The following is a 26,756-nucleotide window of genomic DNA, read 5'->3' as shown; positions in this document are numbered from 1 at the left end:
TTTAGAAAGATTGTATCAGCTCATATAGAATATGGAAAGGAATTCCTGAATTTGATGGGGGAGGAGAATCTTGATATACAGCTAGCTTGCTTTTTCGCCTTCACTACCCACCTCCCTGCAACCCTTCATTGAGTGGTAACAGTTGCAGTTCACCAGGAGTTTTAGAAGAATAAGGGCTAGAATATTTAGTTTAAATTTCTTGTGTAACATAATTAGTAGGCCATCTTAGTCTGAAGACTGTAAAAACAGGTACAAGCTCGAGATTCAGCTGGACCTAGCTTCTAGACTGACCCTACTATACCAGCTAATTAAGCTGGACAGTTATTTAACATTTTTGAGCTTCAGTTTCCTGATAAGAAAAATGGAGGCAAAAATTGTATTGTCTCAGGGGCCGTTTGTGAAAATTGAATGAGATAATTCGTCTACGATTCTCAGAGTACTGACACATAGTAAGCATTTGATAAGTGTCAGCTTTGCTGTTGTTCTTTTTTATTAATGTGATTATTATATTTATCAAATGGTTTGCTTGAACCATGTAATGTGGTACATTAATGTCTGGTGCACAACTTCCTGATTCTTAGTTAAGATAAAATTTTATTCACATTGCTTAGCAGTTATGCACTTCACTGATGGACCTCTCTGCCAGTTAAAACTTGGTTTACACCAGCATGACGTTGTGCTAGGGATCACTTCACATATATCTTTATCCCCATAGTGGATGGTAATTGAATGAGGGGAACTGAGAGTCATCTGAAAGAGTTTAGAGTTTTCATAACCTATGGGAAGAGCATGGGGTTTGATAGGAAAGAGCTTATTGATGAGAGTCCGATTCTAGAAATGATGTAAGAAAAACTCTATTATCAGGAACATAATGATTCCCTTGTACATGATGATTCTATTATAACATTATTTTTTTCTTTTATGTTTTGAATTTGTTGGCATAACATGAGAGCATTTTACATGCAATATGAACTATCTCTTCCACACACTTTTTTCCTCCGTAGTGAGGTCATAGTTTTAAATTTGTGGTACTCTTAATTACACTGGGAATGGGCTGATTATAGAGGATGTAATTACAGCTTTGCTTTATTGTTATACAGAAGCTAAAATAGAATGGAATCCCTGAAGAAGTGAACTACAGGACTTGTCATGGATGAAAAATTATAAATATTTGTTTTCTGGTCAAACATAGAGTTCATAATATTTTAATATATCTTTTCCATTAGGAATAAGTTAATTATCTAATGCATGTCTTTAATCCTTGCCACAAAACTTTCTTTTTGAAAGTAGTTTAAGGATTTGAGAGGACATTTTAAAAGAAAACAGATTTGAGGCAGTCTTCTTGAAAATAGTCCTTTTTGAGATCCTAATCTGTTCTTTCTGTAATTACACTACACAAGAGGAACATGTTTAAAATAATTGTATAATGTAAGAACTCCCAAACTTTTTTGTGGGGAGGATCCACTTTTAGCTTTCCTGTTTTGAGAACCTGACAGGAGACTGGCCCAAGGCTGTGGCCTGCGAGATTCTGAAGAAGCAGGGCTGAATGCTGGGGTGGGGTTGGCGATGATCTCATCCACAGTCTTGGCAAGAGCCTTGCCCATGACTTCTGGCCCTGTACCACTCCTTATTTGAGACACCTGGGAGCCTGAGAAGAGAAACATGGCGGCTCCTTCCTGAACAGTCATAGGACTTCTCAACCCAGTGGCAGAATCCACGGGTAAATTGCTTTGGTGGTAAAACAGTTACAGAAACTTTGGCAAAGTGCTTCTTCCTCCCACCTTAGCACTAGAATCATATTTAACAATGTGCTGAGCATAACTGCAGTGAAATATTTTCCTGTCTCTATATCACAGTGCTTAGAGAACAGTTTCACAAAAACTTTTCAGGATTTCTTTTCAACTTATTAAATAATACCATATGCTATTTCATTTTCATGAGAAGGGGGTATGTTTTTTAGGGGGGAAGGGGGAGATTGTTTTGCAGTTTAATGAAAAGAGCATTACAATTGACTGGTGATTAGTGAATCTTGGCAGTGCCATAACTGCCAAAAAACAGATTTTGAAGAAGTTTCCGTTGTTTCCATTGTGTTCAGTGTTTTGGGCAGCAAGCATGATGCATCTTGCTCAGCGTTGTGCAAGCTCATGTATCCAGAAACTTTTTCAAGGTTTCTGGAAATCAGCTGGCATCCCCATCTATTCCCAAGCCCCATCTTACAAGGTGGGCACATAGAACTGATGATGATCTGAATACATTTGCTCTCAGCATTTCCTTACCACTTGTTTGCCAACAACCTGCGATTTCCCTGGGCCAGTCCCATGAGCACAGCATAGGACTGTCAACAGACTAGTCAGATAAAGCCGGTCAGGGAGGGAAATAGGAACATTTGAAGATTGAAGTTTGAATATAATGTTATAAACCAATGTTACCACAATAAAAAAAAAAAAAAGACTGAAGTTTGAGGTTAGTTTATGGTCTTGAAGAATGGCATTTCTTTGCACAGTTAGCTGGTCCTTATTAAAGGATTTGAAGCTGCAAGCCTGGCTTCTGGTGCACAGTGCCCTAAACAAGGAAGCACACTCCTAATTACTAATGCAGAGGGATGTCTTTATGTATGTGACACATATATTTGGCTAGGTATATTTTTTCTTTCAAAGATATATGAGTGCTTTCAGTAAATATTTGCTGAGTGTTGACTGTATTTTAGTCATTTGAGGTCCACAATCACTTATCAAAATTCTAAAGTTTTCAAATTTTAGAAAGGCAATAAGGAGCATCTTCCATATATTATATAACAGTTCCAGTAAGGCTGTGACACCACCACCTCCTAAGCAAATCTCTGAATACTTCAGCAGTGACCCATGTGAACAGTTACACTTAGTGGGACAGTTGAGATAATAAATAGCCTCACATCTATTCAGGTTTTGCTGCCAAGTGAGTTCAGATAAGAAGTTTTGCTGCCACAATTTAGCAAAAACTGCACAGTGTTTAGATGTTTGAAATCACAGACAAGGGATTGTGGACATGTACAATGAAGGTACAGACTGTTGGTGTCTTTTGGGTAAGGAGGGTGTGGAGTTGAGGGTCCTAAGCTTGCTTCCTTCTTCAGTAGGATTGGGTAACTTAATTTTCTGTCTCCATTATTTTTCTTTGCATATTAACAGGCGTTAGGCATTGATGCTGACTGACTTTATATGCTAATACAGATTATCATTGACTCTGGGTTTGCTAGCAAAACTAGATAAATGATTTTGAGAGCTTTTAACCAGGGTACTCATAATCTTGAGATGCAGAATGTCCAGATATGAAATTCATTCTCTCAGAGCTGTGTAGTCAAATTATTGCTCCTTTTTACATGAATAGTTCCAATTAGTGTGCCTTTATGTAGGGATATTTGTACAGTCTATGCTGGAGTTTCTCCAACCTCAGCACTGTTAACATTTTGAGCCAAGTGATTCTTTGTTGTGGAGGACTGTCTTGTGCACTGTAAAACGTTTAGCAGCGTCTTTGGTTTCTACTCACTAGATGCCAGTACAACCCTCCTCTCCCCAACCAAAAATGTCTCCAGACATTGCCCAATGCCTCCTGGGGGGCGCAAAATCGCCCTCAGTTGAGAATCACTGATCTGTGTATGTATGTGTGTTTATGGACACATGTATGTCAGTCTATCAATGGAAGTTAGACTCTCCATCATCCTGCCTCTCTCAGCATTAATTAAGCAGGTGCAACTGAAAGTGCCCACCTGAGTTACAGATACACCTGGTCACTGTATCTTCCATGCTAATGGCCTCTTCTTTACCAGTGCTTCTCACAGTTGAAAGTGCATGTGAATTATCTGGGAATCTTGTTAAATTGCAGATTCCAATTCAGGAGGTGGGAATGGGCCTCAACTTCTGCATTATAACGAACTTTCAGGTGATACCAGGACTGACTATGGGTAGCAAAACTTTACTATTTACATGTCATGTTTTCTGGAAATAGTATTCTGGCTGAATATTAACTCAGCCAAATTGTTCATTATTGATTATACCCCAATCTGTGGACATAGCCTGTATTCCTGACCTAGGGGACTATCTATTTTTTCAGAGAATATCAGGTAAGAGAGCATGACTAAATTAGCTAAAATCTGTCCGCATTACTTGAAAAAAATGACTCAAAATGCATATCATAGGTGGTAGGTCAGTAGTTAAATTTTCACCTAAAAAGGGCAGTAAATAATTTTAGTTCCAATTTGTGATTTCCTCACACAGCCTAAAGACTAAAATATAGGAGAATATATATATAAGAGCTACCTTTATTTAGTGCCAATGATGTGCTGCTAAGCAGTGAGCTAAGTCTATACATCTAGTGGTTTTAATTCTCATGGTAAGCTTTAGGGTTTTGGAATGATTGTATCTATTTTATAGCCATGAGAACTGAGGCTCAGAAAGGTCAGGAAAGGGCAAACCCTGTGCCGTTTCCCCATACCACATTGCCTCTTCAACAAAGAACAGAGCTATTGCATGGACCTGCTTCATATACAAAGTGTCTTTCTCAAGGAACACTCTTTGTATTAGAGAAACTATCAACTTAAAGAAAAATTGTCATTTATCATTGTGCTTGCATTCTTTTTAGTTCATATCTCATAGATCAGTGGTTTTGAAATGTTTGCGCTTATATCTCTTAAAATAATTGTTTTATTATGTGCAACTAGTTTGTTCCTATAAAGAGTATTCGTATCACTTCCCTTTAGCAAGTGTTACTTTTTTTTCAGCTTATTGAGGTATAATTGACAAATAAAACTGTAAAATACTTAAAGTGTACACCATGATGATTTGATACACAAATAAACTGTGACAGGATTCCTACCAAGGTAACACATCCATCACCTGACATATTCACCTTCTTTTGTGTGTGTGAGAACACTTCTACTCTCTTAGCAAATTTCAGTTATTCAATTCAGTATTATCAACTCTAGTTACCATGTTATACATTAGATCCTCAGACCTTATTTCATCTTATAACTGATTTGTGCCCTTTTGCCAGCCTTTTCCTATTTCCCCTACCCACCTTTAGCCCCTGGAAACCACCATTCTAGTCTCTATTTCTATGAGTTCAGCTTTTTTTTTTAGATTCCACATATAAGTGATACAATGTACTATTTGTCTTTCTTTGTCTGGCTTATTTCACTTAGCATAGTGCCTTTCAGGTTCATCCATGTTGTTGCAAATGGCAGGATTTCCTTGTTTGTTAAGCCTAAATAATATTTCACTATATATATAATATATATACATGCCATATTTATACATATTATATATAATATATGCATTTATATATAATAATTTTTATATATACCACATTTGCTATATTTTATATATATATATATATATCACATTTTCTTTATCCATTCATCTGTTGTCAGACACTTAGATTGTTTTCATACCTTGGCTATTGTAAATAATGCTGTAATGAATATGAGAGGTACAGAAATCTCTATAAGATAGTGATTTCCTTTCCTTTGGATATATACCTCGGAGTGGGATTGCTGGATCATATGGTAGTTCTATTTTTAACTTTTTGAGGAACCTCCATACTGTTTTCCATAGGGACCGTACCAGAATTTACATTCCCACCAACAGTGCACAAGGGCTCCCTTTTCGTCACATCCTCGCCAACACTTATTTCTGGTCTTTCTGATAATAGCCATTCTAACAGGTGTGAGGTGATAGCTCACTGTGGTTTTGATTTGCGTTTCCCACATGATTAGTGATGTTGAGCATCTTTTCATCTGCCTCTTGGCCATTTGTATGGCTTCTTTGGAAAAATGTCTATTCAGGTCCTTTGCCCACTTTTTAATTGTGTGATTTGGTTTTCTGCTATTGAATTGTATGAGTTCCTTGTATATTTTGGATATTAACACTATCGAATACATGGTTTGCAAATATTGTCTCCCATTTCATAGGTTACCTTTTCATTTTGTCGATGGTTCCCTTTGCTGTGCAGAAGCTTTTTTAGTTTGATGTAGTCGTACTTGTTTATTTTTGCTTTTGGTGTCAAATCCAAAACATTGCAAAGACCAATGTCAGGGAGCTTACCCCCTATGTTTTCTTCTAGGAGTTTTACAGATTCCGGTCTTACAGTAAAATCGTTAATCCATTTTGAGTTGATTTTTGTGTATGATGTAAGACAGGGATCCAGTTTCATTCTTTTGCATGTGAATATCCAGTTTTCTGACACTATTTACTTAAGAGAACATCCTTTCCCCATTGTATCTTCTTGGCTCCTTGGTTGAAAATTAACTGACCATGCATTCATGCAATGCATAATGATGTTTCAGTCATTAATGGGCTGCATATATGATGGTGGTTCCATAAGATTAGTACCATATAGCCTAGGTATGTAGTAGGCTGTACCATATAGGTTTGTGTAGTATACTCTATGATGTTCACACAGTGACAAAATCGCCTAACAACGCGTTTCTTAGAACGTATCCCCATTGTTAAGTGAAGCTTGACTATATATGAGATGGGCTTATTTTGGGGCTCCCTTTTCTGGTCCATTGGTCTATGTGTCTGTTTTTATGTCAGTATTGTTTTGCACACTATAGCTTTGTAATATAGTTTGAAATCAGGATTTGTGATGCCTCCAGCTCTGTTCTTTCTCAAGACTGCTTTGGCTATTTGGGGTCTTTTGTGGTTCCATAAACATTTTAGGATTATTTTTTCTCTTTCTGTGGAAAATGCCATTAGAATTTTGATAGGGATTGCGTTGAATCCATAGATCATTTTGGGTAGTATGGACGTTTTAATAGTATTTTCGCAATCCATGAGTACAGAATATCTTTCCATTTATTTGTGTCATCTTCAGTTTATTGCATCAGTGTCTTATAGTTTTCTCTGTATAGATCTTTTACCTCCTTGGTTAAATTTATTCCAAAATATTTTATTCTTTTTGTCATTTTGTAAATAGGATTGTTTTAATTTCTCTTTGTGATAGTTTGTTCTAAAAGAATTCTTAAAAACTAAGAACCCCTTCACACATTTTAAACCTGATATCTAGAATTTTTTATTCAAGGTTTAAATAATTGCAAAAGATATATATTAACATCTGTCATATAATCCAAAAGTCATCTTTGGCAAATCAGTCAGCCAGATCAGACATTCAGGAAAAGTCGGACTTCATTTTTGAACTTGCAAGTATGGTAGTCTGCCCTTACCCAGGGTTTTGCTTTCCACAGTTTGTTACTCATGGGCACCATAGTCCGAAAATATTTAGTGGAAAATTCCAGAAATAGACAATTTGTAAGTTTTAAATTGCTTGCCATTCTGAGTAGTGTGATGAAATCTCGCACTCTCCTGCTCCATCCTGCTTGGGACATGACTCATCCCTTTGTCCAGAGGATCCACACTGTAGACGCCACCCATCCATTAGTCACTTAGTAGCCTCTCAGTTATCAGATCGACTGTCGCAGTATCGCAGTGCTTGTGTTCAGGTCAGCCTTACTGTACTTCATAATGGCCCCAAAGCACAAGAATAGTGATGCTGGCAATTTGGATATGACAAAAAGAAGCTGTAAAGTGCTTGCTTTAAGTGAAAATGTGTAAGTTCCCTACTTAATAAGGAAAGAAAAAACATCATGTGCTGAGGTTGCCAAGGTCTGTGGTAGCTTTTATTACAGTATATTGTTACAATTCTTCTATTTTAGTATTAGTTATTGTTGTTAATCTGTTATTGTGCCTAATTTATAAATTAAACTTTATCGTAGGTCTGTATGGATAGGAAAAACATAGTATATATAGGGTTCAGTACTGTCTGTGGTTTCAGGCATCCACTGGGGGTCTTGGAATATATCCCCTGTGCATGAGGGAGGACTATTATAAATGTGTAAATACACATCCCTCTGGTAACCATTTCACTTTGAAGAGAGATGAGGCACAGGGGCTTGCTTTGAGTTCTCCCCAGATGAAGAAACAGGCACTGCACCATCCAGTGACTGGTTCTGAAGCTGCTGCTGCTCTGCTCTCATGGGACTCTCTCAGGAGTAAGTCTTTCTGTAGTTGTCCCTTTGTCTTTGCCCCAGAGAGGTTTCCAACTGAGGAAGATGCAGTTGGTAAAGTGTTAAGTAAAAAGACGACTATTTTGAAAGGGTTGTTGCAAAGGGAGAACTCCTAGGGCACAAGCTCTTTTTCTGGCAGATCAGTTTTGGAAGCATGTATGTGTGAACTGTGGATGTAGACACTGATTCCCTTAAAACTCTTCATGCTTGTACCTCTGGAAAGTCTTTGTTTATCCTCAGGGGTATGTGTACCCCAGTCTGAAGACTACCGTCTTGGAGTACTCACATTCATGTTCAAGTACTGACACCGCAGTATTATAGGAACATTCACTGAATTCTGTCCAATAAAAACAGGTTGTGGAAGCTGGTTTTATGGACATAAATGTGAGGTAGTTAAATCCAAAATGGCTTAAAGCAGTGTCTTATTACAGCTTTTCTTTAGAGTTTCTGTTATGGCTCAGAATTGTTATAACTTACTGTGGTTTATCACTATTATTATGTGCAATACCAGTTCCTTGTTTCTTCAAAAATATCACATCTGTCATGTTGAATGTTCTTTGGTACTAACCATAATGTTGGCTCTTTTTTACAAATTATACATTCAGAAGGTCTTTCCAGTTTTTATTTACACACACATATGTCAGCACACATATGTGACTATATTTTATCTCTTCTATGTGAGACACTAAGTGTTAGTAATATGCATCATATAACATAGATATGAAACAGATGGTGTGTATAAATGCCGTAATTCCAGCCATCCCCATAATAATCTATATTATAATTCTTACCACTTTTGATTTTGTCTTATTTATGTATATTACAATTAACCCTACTAAAATGTAAGCTTCTTAAGAACAGGACACACATCTGATTCACTTGTATCTTCACAGTACTCCTACAAAGGCCTTACATGTGGAGGGTACCAAATGAATGTTTTTTTAATGAATGAAAGGATGAACAAATATACCTTCCTGTGGAAAATACTGTAGCATTGCCTTAAGTAATTTTATTCGTTTTTTAAAGAAGATGCTCTAGTGTTTACCATGTGCATGGTTTTAGGTATTTAAGAAAATAAGGTGTAAATGGTTTTCCCATTGGTGTTCTTCGAGTATATTATTGGCCTCTATAAAGAATTGGGACTCTTGGAACATGTCCTTCCCTTCCTTCTTCAGATCCCTGTATTAGAACTGTATATGCTTGCTTGTTTGAGGAGGGGAGAGGTAGGTGGCACATGTCCATATCCTAGCCCTCACTCTCCTTTGGTTATTTCATGTCTGTGAACAAAGGAGTGGTTCTTTTTATTTTTTTCCTCAGAGTCTAGGGCTCTACTAGACAAATAAATCTATTTATGACACAAGCAGCATTACATCAACAGCAAATGAAATTGAAAAGGAAATATTCATCTATAATCTGACCATCCTAACACATCCATTATGTTTCTACTTTTCCAGATTCTTTCCCAGTTTTTCAGATAAGTGGCCCATATAAATAAACTTAGGGTGATTATCAAGCAATAAAACCAATTCCACAAACCATTAATGGCATTGTGTTGTTTTTGTTAGTGTAGAAATCAACCTGTAAGTACTGAACAACTGCAGAGTCAGCTTAGCCTCTCATCTTTTTTAGGAGACAAAAGGTCCACTGTATTCACTATATGGATCTTGAATTTAAAGTTTTTGATGTTTTGATATGGCAAGACCTTTGTTAATTTAATTTGCAAACGACAAAGGGCTATAGTTAGTCCTGGGCTATACTGAGATGAATAGGGGAGGGTTCCTGTTCTCAAAGAATTTGTAGGCTGTTGGAAAGAATGAACCGAGTTCCAGTGCAGTTCAGCAAAGGCTCTAGAGCAGGAGTTCTCAAACCTCCAGAGAAATTCTTCCAGAGCTAGTTTAATACACTTTTTCTTCCTGATTCAACATGTTAATTACTAAGCAGATAACTACTACATCACACTGCTGTATTCATTTTTATATCTGCTCTTATGGCTAGACTTTGATAGTCTGGTTATGATTATATCCACTCTATCTTTTAGCAATTCTTACCTAATCTGTAATTTTAATTGTTGCATTGCATTGATAGCAGCTATGTTCATGGTTAAATAAACACAGAGTTCTAAGTGGTTTGCAGGATAATTACATGGAATTTACTGGAAGGCTTCCTTGGGCTGAGATAGGTTCTTGGTAATCAGGCCCATAATTTATGTTCCCTTGCTCTGCCCCTGCTTCTTCAATGGACTTTTTACTGTTTAGTCTAATGTTTAGGAGCAGTCATAAAAATAGCTATGACCGGTCTGTTTTATTCTATATATGCTGCTTCCTTTTATTTCTCTCACAAGTCAAAGGTTTTTTTAAAAATTACAGCTACAGCATACCATAGTCATAATGTAATGCTCAATTCACTGGACTTGGTCAGCAAGATCTGCAAGAACAGTAACACTGTTTTTTGGCATCTGCTAACCAAGTATGAGTGTACATCTATGTCTGCTTTATGTCCTTGTTACTGAAGATCCTGTCATCATCTTTGAGATCATTTAGAAACACCATAAATGGGTCCAGATCCAGCAAGCTGGTAACTTTTTTCCTTCATTGTGAAACAAGGATTTGGGCATGAAGTGATGAAGGAAGCTTTAGCTGGTGTCCGAGGAATATATGGTAAAAATGGGGCACAGTGAGTCAGAATTCTTCATCATCTGAATGATTTTGTTTGGCTCATCTGGGGATGTGAAATAATGAGATGCAAATAGTCAAATGACCTATTAATTATAAGGAGCTTGGGAGCTTTTAGCGGAGAAACAGGAGACTGAGAGGAGCTTATGAAATCCTCAAATTGAGCAGAGGGACCAGGACTGGGGCAAATTTCACTCTTTTTTAAAAGGAGAAAAAAAGAGCAAAGAAACTGACTGAAATAAAGGGTCTACTGGAAAGAAAAACTGCTGAAAGATGGGGTTTCAGACCCAGAAAAAGGCCAGGCTGAGAGCTCACAAGCACAGAGCTTAGGAAGTAAGGCTACAAGGGAGAATATGTTCATTTTGAGACCATGGAATCTGGACTAGGAAAGACTCTCCACACCCCAATCAAAGGGCCAGGTGGAGAGTTGAAAAGGTGCTTGCTCAGTTTAGGCCTGGCAGAGGAAATGGGAACTAACAGGGAAGTGACAACAAGGATAGCACGTGTAAATACCAGGATAATTAGTTAGAGCCTGAATTATGTGGTGGTGTTTCTTCAGGGCTGTATTGTCAGTTAAGGAGCTTTCTAGAAAGAACTGTTGGATGATAGATATTCATTTAATACCACTAAGCTTATGCCTCCCCGTCCCCCATTTTAATTATTCATATTAAAAAATATCTACTCAGGTGAATTTTTCTTTTTGTCGTTTACTCAGATGGATTTTTTTTGTCTTGCTCTGAATATATTACAACTATCAAGAAGGAACATTTTAAAAACCAATTACTGTGAATACACTGCTATGCTAAAGAGTCTACTGACTTTTTCTTTTTGTGTTCCTCTCCCCCACACTCTGAATGAGGTTCTTAATTATTTGAAAAAGATCCCTCAGATCAACATTTTTTTTCTTTTCCAGACTTTCCATTTTTATTGCTACTACACCAAAAAAACAAAAATCCAACACAAAAAAAACCCTAGCCTGTCTTGCAACAGATTGAGACTTCAGGTCCTTGGCAGACTGAAAGTTTCAGGTGGGCATCTCCCTGATCCTTCAAGGCCTACCTGGGCCTACCACAGCCAGGATGACTTCCCTGACTGCCTTGTCCCTCACTAAGGAGAAACATTCAAAAAGCCACCCACCATATGATATGCTTTGGGTTGTCACAAATGTGTGTACTCCTGAGAGTACCCTGCATGGTAAATGGCATGCAGAGGCACCTTTAAGTTGGTGATAGTGATAATTGGGCTTATCCCCAGGTTCCTAACACTTTCATTGTGTATCATTCTTTCCATTCCTTCTTCCCCCTTTCTCTGATTGATTTTGTACCCTTTGTGATTTGTGTTCTTCTGTATCTTACTGGTTTGCCTTCTTTCAGATAGGGTTGGTGTCCTTTCTACTGCCTCTTCCCTACTGTCCCAGCAGTAGGTGGCAGTAAATAATGCAGGTGGCTAAGTGGCAAGGAGCCAGCAGGATGACTAACAGGGAGCAAGTACACTCACCAGCACTGAAGCACCAGTGGGAAAGAGGCAGTGGAATACTGAGGGAGGCAGAGGAATGCTGGGGGAGAAATTCAGGTTCTGAGCTTGATTTTCAGAGTTGAATCTTGGATTCCCCACTTCTAGCTAGTGTGACCGAGCAATTTAGCCTCTACCATCTTATTTTCTTCATCTGTAGAATGGGGATAATACTGGCACCTCCCTCATAAAGTGTTCTGAAGATTAAGTAAAACAATCCATACAAAAGCTCCTGGCATCCTGCCTAGCACAATACGTATCACTTACCATCAGAAGTAGGAAATTGTACTGAAGGGAAGGCAATGCAGAAAATCGCCTCAGCCATGTGGGCTGGCTAAAGTAGGGGTCACCTGGGAGAGGGAGTCAGAACTCACACTAGAATGAAAGATAGGACTCCATAATCTGCTTCCTGTGATCTGCCTTTGGGCCGTTCAGAGATCTTTTCAGCCATGCACATCCCTTGCCATACTGATGGTCATTTTAGGCCAGGGTTTCTCAGTCTTGGCACAATTGACATTTTGGGCTGAATAATTCTTTGTTAGGGGCTGTCCTGTGCATCACAGGATGTTTAGCAGCATCCCTGACGTCTACCTACTGAATGCCAGAAGTAACCTACTACCCCCAACTTAGTCATGACAACCAAAAGATGTCTCCCTACACTGCAAAATACCTGGGGCCAAAAATCATCTCTGGTTGAGAACCACCATTTGAGGGCATAATTAATTTTATGGAAAACTTGTATTAGATCTCTTTGTGTTAGTTGTCTCTGATATTCATAACTCTTCATTATTTGCTGCTCAAATGTATTTGGGATCAGCCAGTATTTTCCATTTCTCTCGTTCACAGATCTACACCACAGCTCTTGTCCCTTCCTGGAAGAGAATGATGCTTTGAGTGTGCATTAGCCAGTGGAATGCCAGCACAGCACAATGGGTGCTAATACTTGACCTTCCCAAAGCCTCTCTCCTGTTCTGCTCGTCCTCCCCTGTTCTTCCTTCCTTGAGTGTGAGTGTGCACTTTCTCAGTTGGGATTAGATAATCCTGGACCTGTCTGTCTGGGGCCTCAGAGTGGGTGGTTGGCTGCTTTGACACAGACCTGCAGGGAACAGTTGTTTTCTGTACGTGCTGCTGCTGGACTTGGTTTCCAGAGTGAAAATGTGGAGAAGACTATTGAGGATATTTTGTTTTTTGAGCATTTCAGAAAAAAATACAAAATAACAAGTTGAAGGATATGCAAATTGAGAAACAGGTCATTTGAGGTTTTCATATCGTAGAAGAGTTAATTTTGTAATTATAGAAAGTTTATTTTGCTCACTTTTAACTCTTCAAGCAGGTCTGAATTTCAGTCTCGGATTTTAGATTAGCCTTCCTAAACAGATAGTTTCAAAATATGTATGTTTCCTCCCACCTCATCCTTCATCTGCCCGTTTCCCTTCCCCAACCTATAACCACTGATATTAGTTTCTTATATATACTTCTAGAGTATCTTTATGAGTAAACAAGCAAATACATATAAAGATTCTTATTCTCTTCCTTTTTTATACAACAAATAGCTTACTGTAAACACTATTCAGCACCTTAATTTTTCCAATTAAACATTTCTTGGAGACCTTTCCATTAGATCAGTGTTCTTAAGCAGGGACAGGAAAAGGGAATAAAAATCAACATAACTGCTAAGTAAATCTTTACAACTTGATGCTAAAAAATTAAAGATTTATAGAATTTTTTTATCAAATAACATAGAGGAATGGGAGTCATATACTTTTGCTGTTTTGAAACTTTTAATATTAAGATAAATTGTAATAGTAATATTATTTGATTATAATTTTATAACAGTGTCTTGATTGTTACATGTCTGTGTGTAGCATCTGCATTTTCTTAGTTGAGAAACTGAGGCCCGGGCAGATTAAATAAGATGCAAGCCCGTTGTTATCACAGCCCTGGAACTGGCACACAGACTCCAATTCCAAGCCGCCATCCAGCGTGGGACTTAGTGTAGAGAGAGAAAGAAACAAGCAGAATGAGGGTCCGCTCTGTGCCGCTTGATCTTATTTAATCCTTCTAACAACCTTACAAAGTAAGTATTTTTCCCGTTTTACAGATGAAGGTAAGGACCAAAAAACTAAAATTTAGAGAGGTTAAATAATTTACCACACAGCACAAATAATCAAACCCGAATAAAAATTCAGACTGCAAAGCATATTCTTTACACTTAACCAAGCTACATGCTAAAAAGCCCAGACAGTGCTACCCTCAGAATAGTTTCCTCTTTCTCCCGTCCTGTGTTTTCACTGTTCATTTGTTCATTCTGCACTCTGCCCGCCCCCCTCGGGTCCCTGGCCTCTCCTGCCTTTGCTCACTGCTCCAGCCACACCAAGCTTCCTTGTGGTTCCATTGAACACAACAGGGCTGTGGATTTTGTCCTGGCTGCCTCCCCAGGGAGCCACTGGACCCTCTCCCTCATCTCATCTAGTACCATCTGGCAAACTGTATTTTACTTATTTGATTATTGTTTGTCTCTCCTACTAGACTGTCAGCTTCATGCAGGTAGGGAGGGGGGTGTGTGTGTGTGTGTGTTTTATTCAATGACTGCTTAATTATTGGTCTGTTTTATTCAGTGCTGTAGTCTAGCTTACGAAGAGTACCTGGCACTTAACTAGTATTCAATAAATATTTGTTAAATATTTGAACAAATACCTGTTCTACTTTTGAACTTGGTCCCATGTTAGGGAGTAAAGGTGTATCTGTAAGCAACAGACACAGAGTAAGTAGTTCCTTCCTTCTACAGTCTGAATAACAGTTACTGTTTATTGAGCAGTTATTATATGCCATGCACCATGCTAGTCCTGGAAACAGTCATAGGAGGCAGGTATAGTATTATTGTCCTCATTTTACAGATAAGCAACTGAGGCTCCAAGAAGTTAGATAATTTGCCAGAGGTCCTGCTAGTAATTGGCAGAATCAGAATGCTGATACAGTTTTTACTCCAAATCCTGTTTCTTACCACCATGACATACATCCATACCTCTATCTCATCTATCTCATGTACCATGCTCTCCAGTGAATTTGTGTGTTGTAATATTCTGCCTATCAAAGGCACAGAAATCACCACTTGCAATCCACTGTTTTGTCGCAGTATTTTCTGTAGGTTCATAGCTACTTTGAGCCTTGATCATGAGACATTAGCAAATATTCTCTTAATCATTGTAATAATAAAGCAAGTTTAGTCATTTGGCATAAATTCATAATTATTTTTGGATGGTTTAAAAACTTGTGACTTTGCCAGTAATAACATCTCATGTTCCCCAGAGTAGGTAGGTTTGTCATAAATACCATTTCCGTAGAACATTTCAAGGAACTTAAAGTTCTCGGAAAATATTTTTAACAGGCAGTCTTTCCTCAGACAGACTTCAAGGGCATAATACTTTATACCTTTAAAAGTGTATGTGTATGTGTTTTATCTTATTAAGAATATTTACATGTATTTTTCTTATTGCTCAAAATCCATTTATATTTAGATGTTCCTTTGGTATCTTAGTGGATTGAGGAAAACAGAAATGGATTCTTTCGAAAAGCATTCTGATGTAGCTGCAGAACTTTCTGTGTTTTTAATCGTCATTAGTCCCTTTTTCTCTTCCCAGATCACAGGTTATTTTCATTCAGATATTCCAAATAGGTATTTTGGAGGATCAGTATAATTCCTTTCTCTCAACACTTATTCTTTGGTAGGTTGCTTTTCTTTCTTTTATTCTCTCCCTTTTAAAAAGTTACAAAGAGCATGTCCTTTTCTAAATCTTAGTCTGAGCCAAAAAAAAATATTTTTTTTGCCCCTAGTTCCTGTAAGTCTTTGGGAAAAAAAAAAAAAAGGCTTTCCTCTTTTATTAGGCTTTCATACGTGAATTCACTGGTGTTTGGTTTGTCAGATTTAACATAAAAGGCCAAGCAGGGACCAGTCATGTGCCAGAGTAGATGAGTTCACTGGGTTTCACCTCCTTTTAGGCTGGCGGCCTGCACAGAGGCAGCGGCTAGCGTGGTATGCTTGGGAAACCAAACGCTTCCTAACTTGTTAGTGGGAAATTCATACTTCAGAAATTTAGAAACCACAACAACAGAGGCTTATGTTTTATTGTGACTACTGAAGTCACACAGTTTGCCATGAGAAAGGGGGTAGATAGGAACCCAAAGAGTGTAAAATGTGAAACATTTTGATCCCTAGAGAACTTCTGTTTTCCCCCTTTCCGTTTTAGCTATAGTAAATTAGTCAATAAGGGGCAAGGGCACTAGGAGCAATTAATAGCACTGAATACTATTTCGAGGGCAGGGCAGCAGAGGATGAAGGGTGATGCTTGGCTTGGCTGCCTGCTAAGCAAACAGTGAGATCATGAATCACAGTGAGCATCCTCCATCTGCTCTTACCCACTTTTCCTGGTTCCTGAGGAGGATTGGTTTCTGTCTCCTCTGATGTTTTGGAGAGCTAGATTTTGGGCCTTATGTACAGTTTAGTTACAGACAGGTGACAAAGTTTTATTCTGGAATCTGTCAGAATGTCAGTGACCATTTTGTAGTCTGTGTTTTGCATGTCCTCTTGTGTGCATTGTAAAAATTAAAATTAGTTTAGTCATCTGAGCCTTGTTTAATTTTCCCTTGACTGACAGTTCAGAGCATTTGGGTTACATTTTCCTTTTCTGCCACTTCTGAGCATTGAGAAGACACAATGCATCAACACAGAGTTTGCTCCTATTTTCTCTAAGTTGGGTTCTTTTAAGATGAACATGTTCTAGAGAATATTAAGCTTGTGTAGTGAGAGGCAATCCCATCAAGATGTTACACTGGTTAGCAACAGGCCTGCTAGAGGTGAGACAATGACTTTATACTCTACTTCCTTTGGCCCTGGGTCTGCTGCTGGTTTTGTCCCTAAGCAAGAGTTTCACCCATTTAGTTACATTTATCTCTTTGAAAAATTCTGTTTATGACAGAAGTAAAGAAAAGGTTATAGTGCACCTTGTGTATGTTCTATATGAATATCCATCCATTTTTGACCTGACCATATCTTTCCTTGTGATTTGAATTTTAAAAGAGGGCAAACTATTTCAGGTTTATAGTAGTTGAAAAAAGTGTTTTTGAAAAAGCCACTGACTTCACGGTACCTCACTTTTAGTAAAGTTCAGTCATTCACAGCTAAAAATAAAGAAAAAAGCAAAACCCTTAGTTTCAAACAACAGGAAAACAACCTTCAGAAGAGCTGTGTATCTGATGGACAAGGAACACTACAACAAAATCTGCTAGTTACAACCCTGTGGCCTTGCTTCACTGTTTGTCACTTCAGCTGCAGCATGGGGAAGGCAGCACCCTTGTCCCTGAGGTTCATAGAGCCTTCGCTGATCCTCCACCTTCCGCAGAGTAAACCCCACCAACCGTTAGACACCTCTCCTCACTTTTTTCCCATGTGTACAAATTCACATGTCAAAATGTATGTTTTGTTCCATCAGAAGAGATTTTATGACTTGTCAAGTCTCAATGGTTCATAACTATATGGAAACCTTAATTGGAATTTCATGGGATCCAGATTTATTTTGGATTCTTTACATGTCAACCATTGGTTGTAGTTCAAGGTTATAAGTGTGCTGTAAAAGTAAAGAAGTAAATCTTTTTAGTGTCTGACACTTAAAATGTTATGCTAAATTGAAAGTACAACTGAACTGAAAAATTAATACCTAGGGAGAAGTATTTAGACTATTAGTTGTCTGTGGCTAGGATCTGATATAAGCTATTCAGCCCAAGTTGTAAGATTTTCTTACCCATGTGTTTTGTGTCTGTGCCCCTCAGGCATGGTAGGACTTTCAAGGTAAAACGGAGATTTCAGGCTAGCTTTTTTTCTCTTTTGAGGAAGATTAGCCGTTAGCTAACATCCGCTGCCAAATCTCCTCTTTTTGTTGAGGTAGACTGGCCCTGAGCTAATATCTGTGCCCATCTTCCTCTGCTTTATATGTGAGATGCCTGCCACAGCATGGCTTGACAAACGGTGCATAGGTCCACACCCAGGATGCGAACCAGTGAACCCCAGGCCACTGAAGCGGAGCAAGAGAACTTAACTGCTATGCCACCGGGCCAGCCCCAAATCTAGGTTAGCTTTTAAGCCTTTTCCTCTCTCTGGTTCTTGAACTACTCAGTAGCTTGTTTCTTCTTTCAGGTGACTAAGACATCTTTAGGAAAACTCACGTGGGTTTCTCAAAGGAGGGATTGCCTTCTAGCAGGGCAATCAGGATAAAGGGATAAAGGATAACTTCACTTTTCATAGTGGCTGAGGTTAGGCACTAGAGACATGGATTTTCTCCAACAAGCTTAATCTTTTATTTCACTTTATGGCTGGGTGTAAGAGAATATGAGCTCTCAGGGATGGCATCCTACAAAGCACCTCTTCTTTGGCCCTGAGACAACCCCTGGTGCCTCAGCAAGGCAGAACCCTGTAGCACCAGACGATGATGGAGCACCGTCCTTGTGGGCAGACTGGCATAACTAGAAGAGTAATAGGTACTATTTCCTTAGTGTCTGCTATGGATCTAGCACTGTGCCAACTGCCTTATCATCACATTTTATCTTCACTTTAAGGACTGAAGTCACTTAAGAAGCCTTCCTTTCTACAGAAGCCCAGGTTGTTCTGAAGGCCAAATAATAGATTTAAAAATCAGAATTTGGGGTTCTAATCCTGGCCGAAGCCTTCTTTCTCTTGTTACCTCACATTTCCTTTTCATAGGAGAATTCTGAGGAGTAAATCTCCCATCCTGTTAGAGTGTTCCATCCAATAGCCTCCATTTACATTTCAGTTTCCATCTTTTCCATGGATGTTCCCTTTCTTGTCTAACCCTGGCTTGATTTCCCCTTTCTGAATCCCCACAGCCCTTACAGTTTTGTGACTAAAATACTCTATATTGTTTTATACCACTTTCTGATTTGGTTTGGTGTATTCATTTTGCTCTTGAACTAACTGTAAGCTCCTTGAAGAATTTGCTCCCTGTGTCCCCCACATGGATTTGAACTCAGTACGTACTTGATGACCAAATGATTGAGAGATGAGAAGAACCATTTCTCAAGGGAGCATAACCCCCTCTTAGGCTGAATGATGCCTAAAGTTCTCAGAATTTACTCTTATTATTAGAGCAGCAGGAGAAGTGGAGTTTTGTTCCTCTAGTTGCTGTCACTTCTGAGGAGGGAGAACCATTCAGTGAAGTGAGGTATTCACTTGAAGACAAACTTAAATAAAGTCCAGATGGGGGGAATCCGGCCAGAGAATCTTAACTTTGCCTGTGCTTCTTTGCATCTTTGCTCAGCTCAATGAGTTTTATGGGACTATAAGAAGAATCTTGTGAAGTATAATTGTAGGGAAGATGAGTGGAACCCAAAATCACGTGACAAAGTTGTTCTCATCTTTATCTGAAAGATCTCAGTCTGTCCCAAATAGCCAGTTGTATGGGAGCCTGAAGGAGAATATGCAACCTCAAATATAAAACCTTTTAATAATGAGTGTGTAACTATCTTGATAATAAATTGATATTATTTTTAAAGAATAGATAGTCTTCCCTTTAGCAGCAAAGGAGTACTTCTCACAAAATTCCAGAGTGGTTCACCTCCTCTGCCATTGCCCATTAACAGACTAAAAAGCAAAGGCTAAGGGACTGGAACAGCATCTTGCTGCATGGCCCTTTTGTCTTCAGCAAGAAACAGGAACTTTCTCATGCTCTTCCCAAGCTCCTAGGCCAAGCAGCTCCTTCCTTTTCTTCAACCATAATAGCAGCAGTCACTTAAGTCTTGTCAGCCCAAATGTGATGAATGTTTTACATTCCTCTTATGATTTCTCCTCAGAGATCTGTTTTTGTTGATTCACTTAAAAACAGAATTTTAAAAAAGAGAGAAAAACTTAGTTCACCTTTAAACTTTTGTTCCAAGTCTGGTGGGCCGTGAGATAGAATAAATCTGGCAGATTTGCTCCTGTCAGAGTGGCCCATCCTAAAGGGCTGACTTCATCTTTGAGGCTGCTCTTGGTACAGTGATTTGGAGTTCTCATAGTCTCCCATGCTGCAGTCACGTTAATCTTTCCTCTGTGCCTAAGTGTGGAGTTTTCCCCTCACATTCCTCCCATTTTCTTTAGCTGATTTGTCTCTGTAATGATATGATCAGTAGCTTGTATTTTTCTATAGTCTTTGGCTCTATTTGATCAGCGTTCCCTTAGGGGTGACTGCCCACTATTCCGTCCTTACCGAGTATTGAGAAAGACTTCTCGTAGATGACATGGTTCCCTTTTTCTAGGTTTATGGAAGCCAAGGCTACAGGAGGCTTACCCAGTGAAGGCATGGCAGAACCAAGAAGAGTAGCTTGGGCCCAATGACTGCCTCTTCCAGCCTGCAGCTGAGGCCCAGAGATTAGGGGAAACAAAGGAGTCCACTCTTTATTAAAGGACAGAACCACCACACTCTGCTCTTTCCTATTTTGCTTTGAGTCCATTCCATGCCCTAGGGCTATTCACCTGGTACTCTTTCACCACCTTTATTCTCATTATTTTGGGGAGGAAGTTAAAGTGAGGTAGGTGGAGGTGAGCAGAAGGCAGAGAAACAACTGACCTGGTCTGCCTACACAATGCATACTATACGGTACAAAGCAGATTTCACTGCCTTGACTTGATTTGAGCCAAATTTGTTTTCTGGTTTCTGCGTTTCTAAGTCAATTCTATATGGTTACTTCAAATAGTAGCAGAGATTTGTTTTGGGCTCTGAACAAAATCTAGAAGAAGGAACCCTTCCTAGCCCACTGTTTGCAGAAATACTCTTTCCTTACCAAATAAGAAGTTTATGGGTTGGAACTTGTTTGTTCTACATTTGTCCAACACCCTTTTTGTGCCAGTGACGCACCTTCTAACTAGCTAGGTACTTTTCTATGCAGTAGGGATAAATTTGGTTGCAAAATTGACCCTCAAGGAGTTTAGAGTCCAGGAGACAGACAGTAAACAAATAAGCAGTCAATGTGTAACTTAATGCCATGCAGCAATGCACGGAGTGAAGGAGAGTAAGCAGGCTAAGTAGCGCCTGGAGCTGACAGCCTTCACTAGTGATTTCCTCTGCAGTTTGAGGGAAGTTGTTTCAGAGGCACTGAGTCATTTTGAGTTTTGAAAGGGAACCTGCTAGCTGGGAGGTCTGGGTAGTGCAAAATGCTTAGTTGGAAGATGCTGAGAAGAGGTCACTTGTCAAGTTAGTGCTTCTGACTGAAATGTCTTTGACTATAGAGCACACTCAGCTTCCAAGCAGAGTGAGCTCTGCTACACAGAGGACCTTTAAGTAATCTATTGTTTGTTTTCTTTGTCCTCCTTTCATCAGTCCACTTCCATTGTTGTCGCCTGGTTGAACTAATATTGATTCTCACCTCCCTCTTTCCCCTTTGCCTTCTTACTACTTATACTTATTCACAAGAATTTGGAACATTTTACTTTCTTTTTTCAATGAGTTTTATATCCAAATTAACACCTACAGTGTCAAGGCTTCTTCTGGGGCTTCTGTTATCTCTTCCTACCACTAATTTAAGGAGAAACCAAAGGCTATAGCCCAAAAATGTGGGGGGTCCTGGTTCTGCCTCTGAGTAACTCTGTGTCTCTGAAGCAAGTCACACGGTGGACATCACTTTCCTCTGAAAGGTGGGGCATTTTGATCAGATGGCCTCCAAAAGCCTCTTCCAGCTATAAAGTTGTGTGGACATTCCCTGTCAGGTGTGTGTGTGCGTACACACTCTCTGGGGCCTGGGGCGTCCCATTGTCTGTACAGAAGAACTTATCAAGGCCCTTCTCAAATTCACATCTGTGAAGTTGAGTGTTTACTATTCTGATGTAATGTATACTCTCTTTTACTGATAATAACTGTCCTTAGGCTAGAATCAGTATTTATCATAAATAGAAACAAAGAGTTGGGTGTATGTTTGTCGGCGCCCTTGCCTGTCCCAGTGATGCACTGACCTACCCATTCCTCTACATACATCCTTACCCCTGCATGCAAGCACATCATTCCCCAAGCTTCTCAGTAAAAAAATAATAAGTGTATCTTTAAGAGTTAATCTTATTTGGGGACCAGTAAGGCATAGGAATGTGAGGATGGTCAGACTGGAGAAACAACACTGCTAATATGTTATTCTCTGTTCTTGGGCTCAGAATTAAAACTGCTGCTGTCCTATCTTAATCTGCTAAAGCATCTGAGAGAAGAAGCATGAGAAGGGAGTGCTTCTCCCATATCTGAAAAAGAACCAAGGGACTTTCCTTGGCAACCCGTCCCACTTTTGTTTGCCCAGCTTTCTCAGTCGGAGGTGATGTTAGTACAGAAAAAAGTCAGGGAGAGAGAATCTCAACTCTGTTTTTAAGAAAAAGAGAGTTGACAACAGTGTCGGTGATGATCAGCTAGGAATTAGTGCACCTAATATTCGAAGCAGAAACCGACCAGCCAGAGGAGGTTCTAAAAGTCTTTGGAGCACACATTAAATATAAGTGATTGGATTGCTGGCCCAGAAATACTGCAGTGATGGCAGAAGCAGCCACAGAAATATTTCTGTGAAAGTTTGTGATGCTGGCTGCATATGGAGTGTCTCTTCATCTTTAAGTCCTTATTTAAACATAATTTACAGAAACTAAACAATCAGTTTATAATGAAGCTAAATTCATAGTCAAATATAAATTAAATAAACTCTCAAAATCATTAAAGATTAATGATATGCCCAAGAGGATAAGGTAAGATGTGTTAGGCTTTTCAAAGATAATGACTCAGTTTCTGAAGCAGGTTGAGACCAATATTGCTTTATATCCTCTGGTTATTACTCCACAATATCTAGTCTTTATTTATAAACAGCTCTCTTCCTGCCCCCTTCCTTTTTCCATTAAATGGGAGGCTGTATTGTTTTTTTCTCTATTCACTTTGTAAAAGCATTTGCTTTGCCCTGAATCACTAGATATAGACAGAATATGACCTAAAAGGAATTAATGGAATTTTATTCTTCCTCTTCCATTTTCACTTTTTTACCTCAAAACCCATTTATTACCAAAGGCACTTCTTTGGAGGGGGAAGGGGCAGCAGAGAACCCTAAAACAAAATTCACAGCCTTTTGAGAAAGCAAATTAATGGAAATTGCAAGCAGACTTGAAAAGAAGCTCAAAGCTTGATTCACGTGTTCATATTAGCTGTTACTATAGACTCCATCATAGCATTAGGAAAATATCACGAAAATACCAGTGCCTAACAGTTAAGGTTAATCACCTTAAAAGGGCAAATGAATTTAATTAAGCATAAAATTAATATGTGCTTTATCTGGAAATGTAAAAATTCACATTCATTCAATCTAAAACATCTTTTCCATCATATAGATTGCCCCAAGGACTAAGAAGTGCTCACTCAGAGAGCCCTGTGAGATAATGCATCCACGATAAGTCTTGTTTAACTTTCAGTTTTAAAAAAGGGTCTTAATGGGTGATTGTTCTTTGAACCATGCTTTAAAGTTAATAAGTGGAAGAAAGTGTGGAATATTGAAGTGTGTCATTTAAAACAAAATTGATGTTCGCCTGTTTAAAAAAAATAAAATGCGGACTGGGAAACGCAGCTGTTAGAGCTTTGATAGAGGTTATGATTTTCAACAGTTGAGCTATAGTTTATGGTACAGATGGTACTTTGGGTATAGATGAAACAATAATTGATGGTTTCTGTTTCCCTCCTCCTCTATTAGATTCAAAAGAGTAGAATACCTTTTTCCCAAGGCAGGAATTTTTCAGTTTCCAATTACAACCTGTATCAAATAAACAACTCTTCTATTGCATGTTCGGTCCTTCCCCAGTGACCGGGTGTTGGCCCCTCTCTCTTCTCATTACAGTAGGCTTCCCCAGATGTGAAGTAATAGTTTCAGGGAAATCCTACTTCTCAGTACTAACCTGCAGTTTACATAGCCTATCTTCAGGCCAAAGAACGTATAATTTTTCTTTTAGAATACTAAAACCAAAGTCTTGCATTGCTCCAAGCAAAATTAGCAAACAAAACTCCTATGAAACAAAAATGGTAGGCACCAATGTCATATACTTGAAAAAACTTAACCACAGGAATTACTTAGACACACAGATATATCCCAAATTTTGAGCATAATAAAAAAATGGCATGTTTCAAATGATAAAACATAGAGGCTTTTTAAAAAGGAAAATAATTGTGTCACACATTTCTTAAGTTTTGTTTTACAATCTATGTTCAGACTAAATCAAGTTTGAGTGATAAATCATTTTTTCATCTCCTATTAGTGTTTTAAACTTGACATAGCATATTTTATTTTTAATTCCTCTGCTGATTTTTATTCTGAAAAGTAAAATATGTACATTTTCAGCATCTGCCAAATGTTCAGTTATCATACTGTAAGGTTTCATATAAATGCTATATAAAGACTATAAAGCAATAGTCTGTTCAGGGTTTAGATGTAACTAATTATGGTTCAAAATGCCACTGATTAACAAAATTCTTCTATAGATTTTACCTTTTAAGTTAGCATTTATACATAATAGACTATTGTCCAAAGTATTACTCTAGAGAAACTAGCTTTATCTTTAATTTTTAGTGCAGTTTGTCATTTATCCATTGACTGGAGTTGAAGTAAAAAGAACTCAACACTGTGTTACTTCCTTGTACAAACTGATATATGCTTTTAAGACAAGAATAGCGTTTGTAAGATTTTTTGGAAGCGTAAAGTATTTTACTTTTTAAGTTAGATTCATCCTAATCACAAGAAGTATTCCGAACAGGGGTTTTCTAGTCTTTTGCATGAAGATTTACAAGGGGTGGGGGCAGGAACCGGCACCGACAAGCCCCTACCCTGTGGCAGTGCTTCGCACTCCGCTCTGCAGGACGCGCCCGAGGAGAGCGGCGGGGAGAGGGCTGCGGCCGGACCGTCTACCCGCCGCGTCCAGAGACGGCAGCACAGGCAGGCTTCAGAGGGCAGCGCGCTTGGAAAGCGCAGGTAATACATATTGTCCCCACCGCTCCACTCTGAAAATTACAGCCCCAATCTGCCTTCCCGTCGGAGAAAACTTTTACTTTCAAGTTGTGTTTGAGTTGGAGAAGGTTTTGAACCTAGAGTTCATTGGCCGCGCTTCTCGAAACCTGTCTGCAGTTGGTGATGCTGATAACTCTAAAGCCACCTACGTCCTGCCTGGCTCCACCAGCAGAGCCCTCGCTGCAGCGGAGCGGAGCGGCTCCCGGGCTTACCTGGGCTGCCTGCGCCGGCGGGCGGGCGGCGGGCCGGGGGACGGAGTCGCGCCGCGCTGCGAGCGGGCTGTGCGCGCTCCGGGAGTCGCCCGAACAATGCGAGCGGGGCCCGAGCGCGCCGGCCTAGGGCGTTACGTCACCGCGCTGCCTTATAAGGCGCTCCGCGTGTGCGGCGGCGGGCGCGGACGGACGGCCGCGGAGGAGGCGGCGGCGCAGCGGCGCGCCCGGCCCGCGACGCCCGGCCGTGTGAACGCGGCGCGGCCGGCTCCCCGCCGAGGGCGGCGGGCCGCGGGCTCTCCTGCCGGGCTCGCGCGGTCGCTGGGGGTCGCGGTCGTCCGCTCGCGACTGCGCTCCCTCTGGGGCGCTAAAGCGTCTGTACGGCTTCAGACTCTCAAATACGCATCCTCTTACTTAACTTTTGTAAATAACTTTTAATGTTGTATTTGTTGTTTGGTGGCTGGGGTGAGGCGGGAGAGGGAAGCCAGAAGTCTTTTTTTTCTTTCTTTCTTTTTTTGGAGACATCTCCGGGGGTGATTTAGACTTCAAACCTTCTTTTTCCTCTTTGTAAAGAGTAGGGGTCCTCAGAGGATAGTATTTTATTTCCTGATGATGTAACTACCAAACAATTCTTCAAGTGATGATGGGAAGGCCAGATGAAATCTTATTTTTTCAGTGTTTTTCCTGAAAGAACCTCCCTGTTTCTCATTTCTGCATGCCTGTGTTTTAAGGAAAGTGGTTAAAACTAATCAAGTTATTTGGCAGGGAAAATATTTATTAAGGAAATTAAATATTTTGTGCGCTACTTTCAAGACAAAGTATAAAAATAGAACTTTAGAACCAATTTTAATCCATTTGTTCTCTTCTACCAACAAACAAAACTTAAGAAACATGAGAAGAAAAGAAACTGACCAAATGACTGAATTAAGCCTGTTCCCCACTAGAATGGGGCAGAGTAACTTGTATAAATCCTTTTTCTGGTAAATGAGAATTAGCCTTCTAATTATTTTGCACATCACTAGGAGAAGTAATCTCTAAAGTCCTAGCCAATTATATGAATCTGCTAAATAAATTAGAGATGGGGCTGCCTTATTTACAAGCTTCAAATGAATCGAGTAGTTTTAATAACTTGAGTCTATTTAACTCTTTTTAAATTACGTTAAAATAGGATTGCTTCCTATTATGATGTGCATATGTGTATAGAACTATTGTTTCCATATGTTTTGTCAAACAGGAATAATGAAAATAGTCTGCTTGTTTCTTTTCCCTAGTGTGGAGTGG

The 26,756-nt window shown here is 39.3% G+C and overlaps 2 protein-coding genes across 4 annotated transcripts in view; one reads left to right on the top strand and one right to left on the bottom strand.

Moving 5' to 3' along the window:
* Window positions 1–26,756, top strand: part of CMSS1 (cms1 ribosomal small subunit homolog) — a 361,629-nt gene that overhangs the window by 27,811 nt on the left and 307,062 nt on the right. The gene's annotated exons all lie outside the window — the stretch shown is intronic.
* FILIP1L (filamin A interacting protein 1 like) overlaps window positions 1–26,756 on the bottom strand; it is a 297,201-nt gene that overhangs the window by 23,506 nt on the left and 246,939 nt on the right. Inside the window, exon 1 of one of the 3 annotated variants that reach the window (XM_008520907.2) lies at window positions 25,479–25,895. The exons of the other annotated variants lie outside the window; for them this stretch is intronic. The gene's annotated coding sequence lies outside the window, so the exon portion shown is untranslated. Of the gene's footprint in view, window positions 1–25,478; window positions 25,896–26,756 lie in introns of those variants that run through there. 3 annotated transcript variants of the gene reach the window in all.

Source organism: Equus przewalskii, chromosome 18 (assembly GCF_037783145.1).
Source record: "Equus przewalskii isolate Varuska chromosome 18, EquPr2, whole genome shotgun sequence".
In the NCBI taxonomy this organism is placed as follows: domain Eukaryota; kingdom Metazoa; phylum Chordata; class Mammalia; order Perissodactyla; family Equidae; genus Equus; species Equus przewalskii.
Note: the sequence above shows the minus strand (reverse complement) of the source record. Positions and strands in the feature narration are given on the sequence as shown.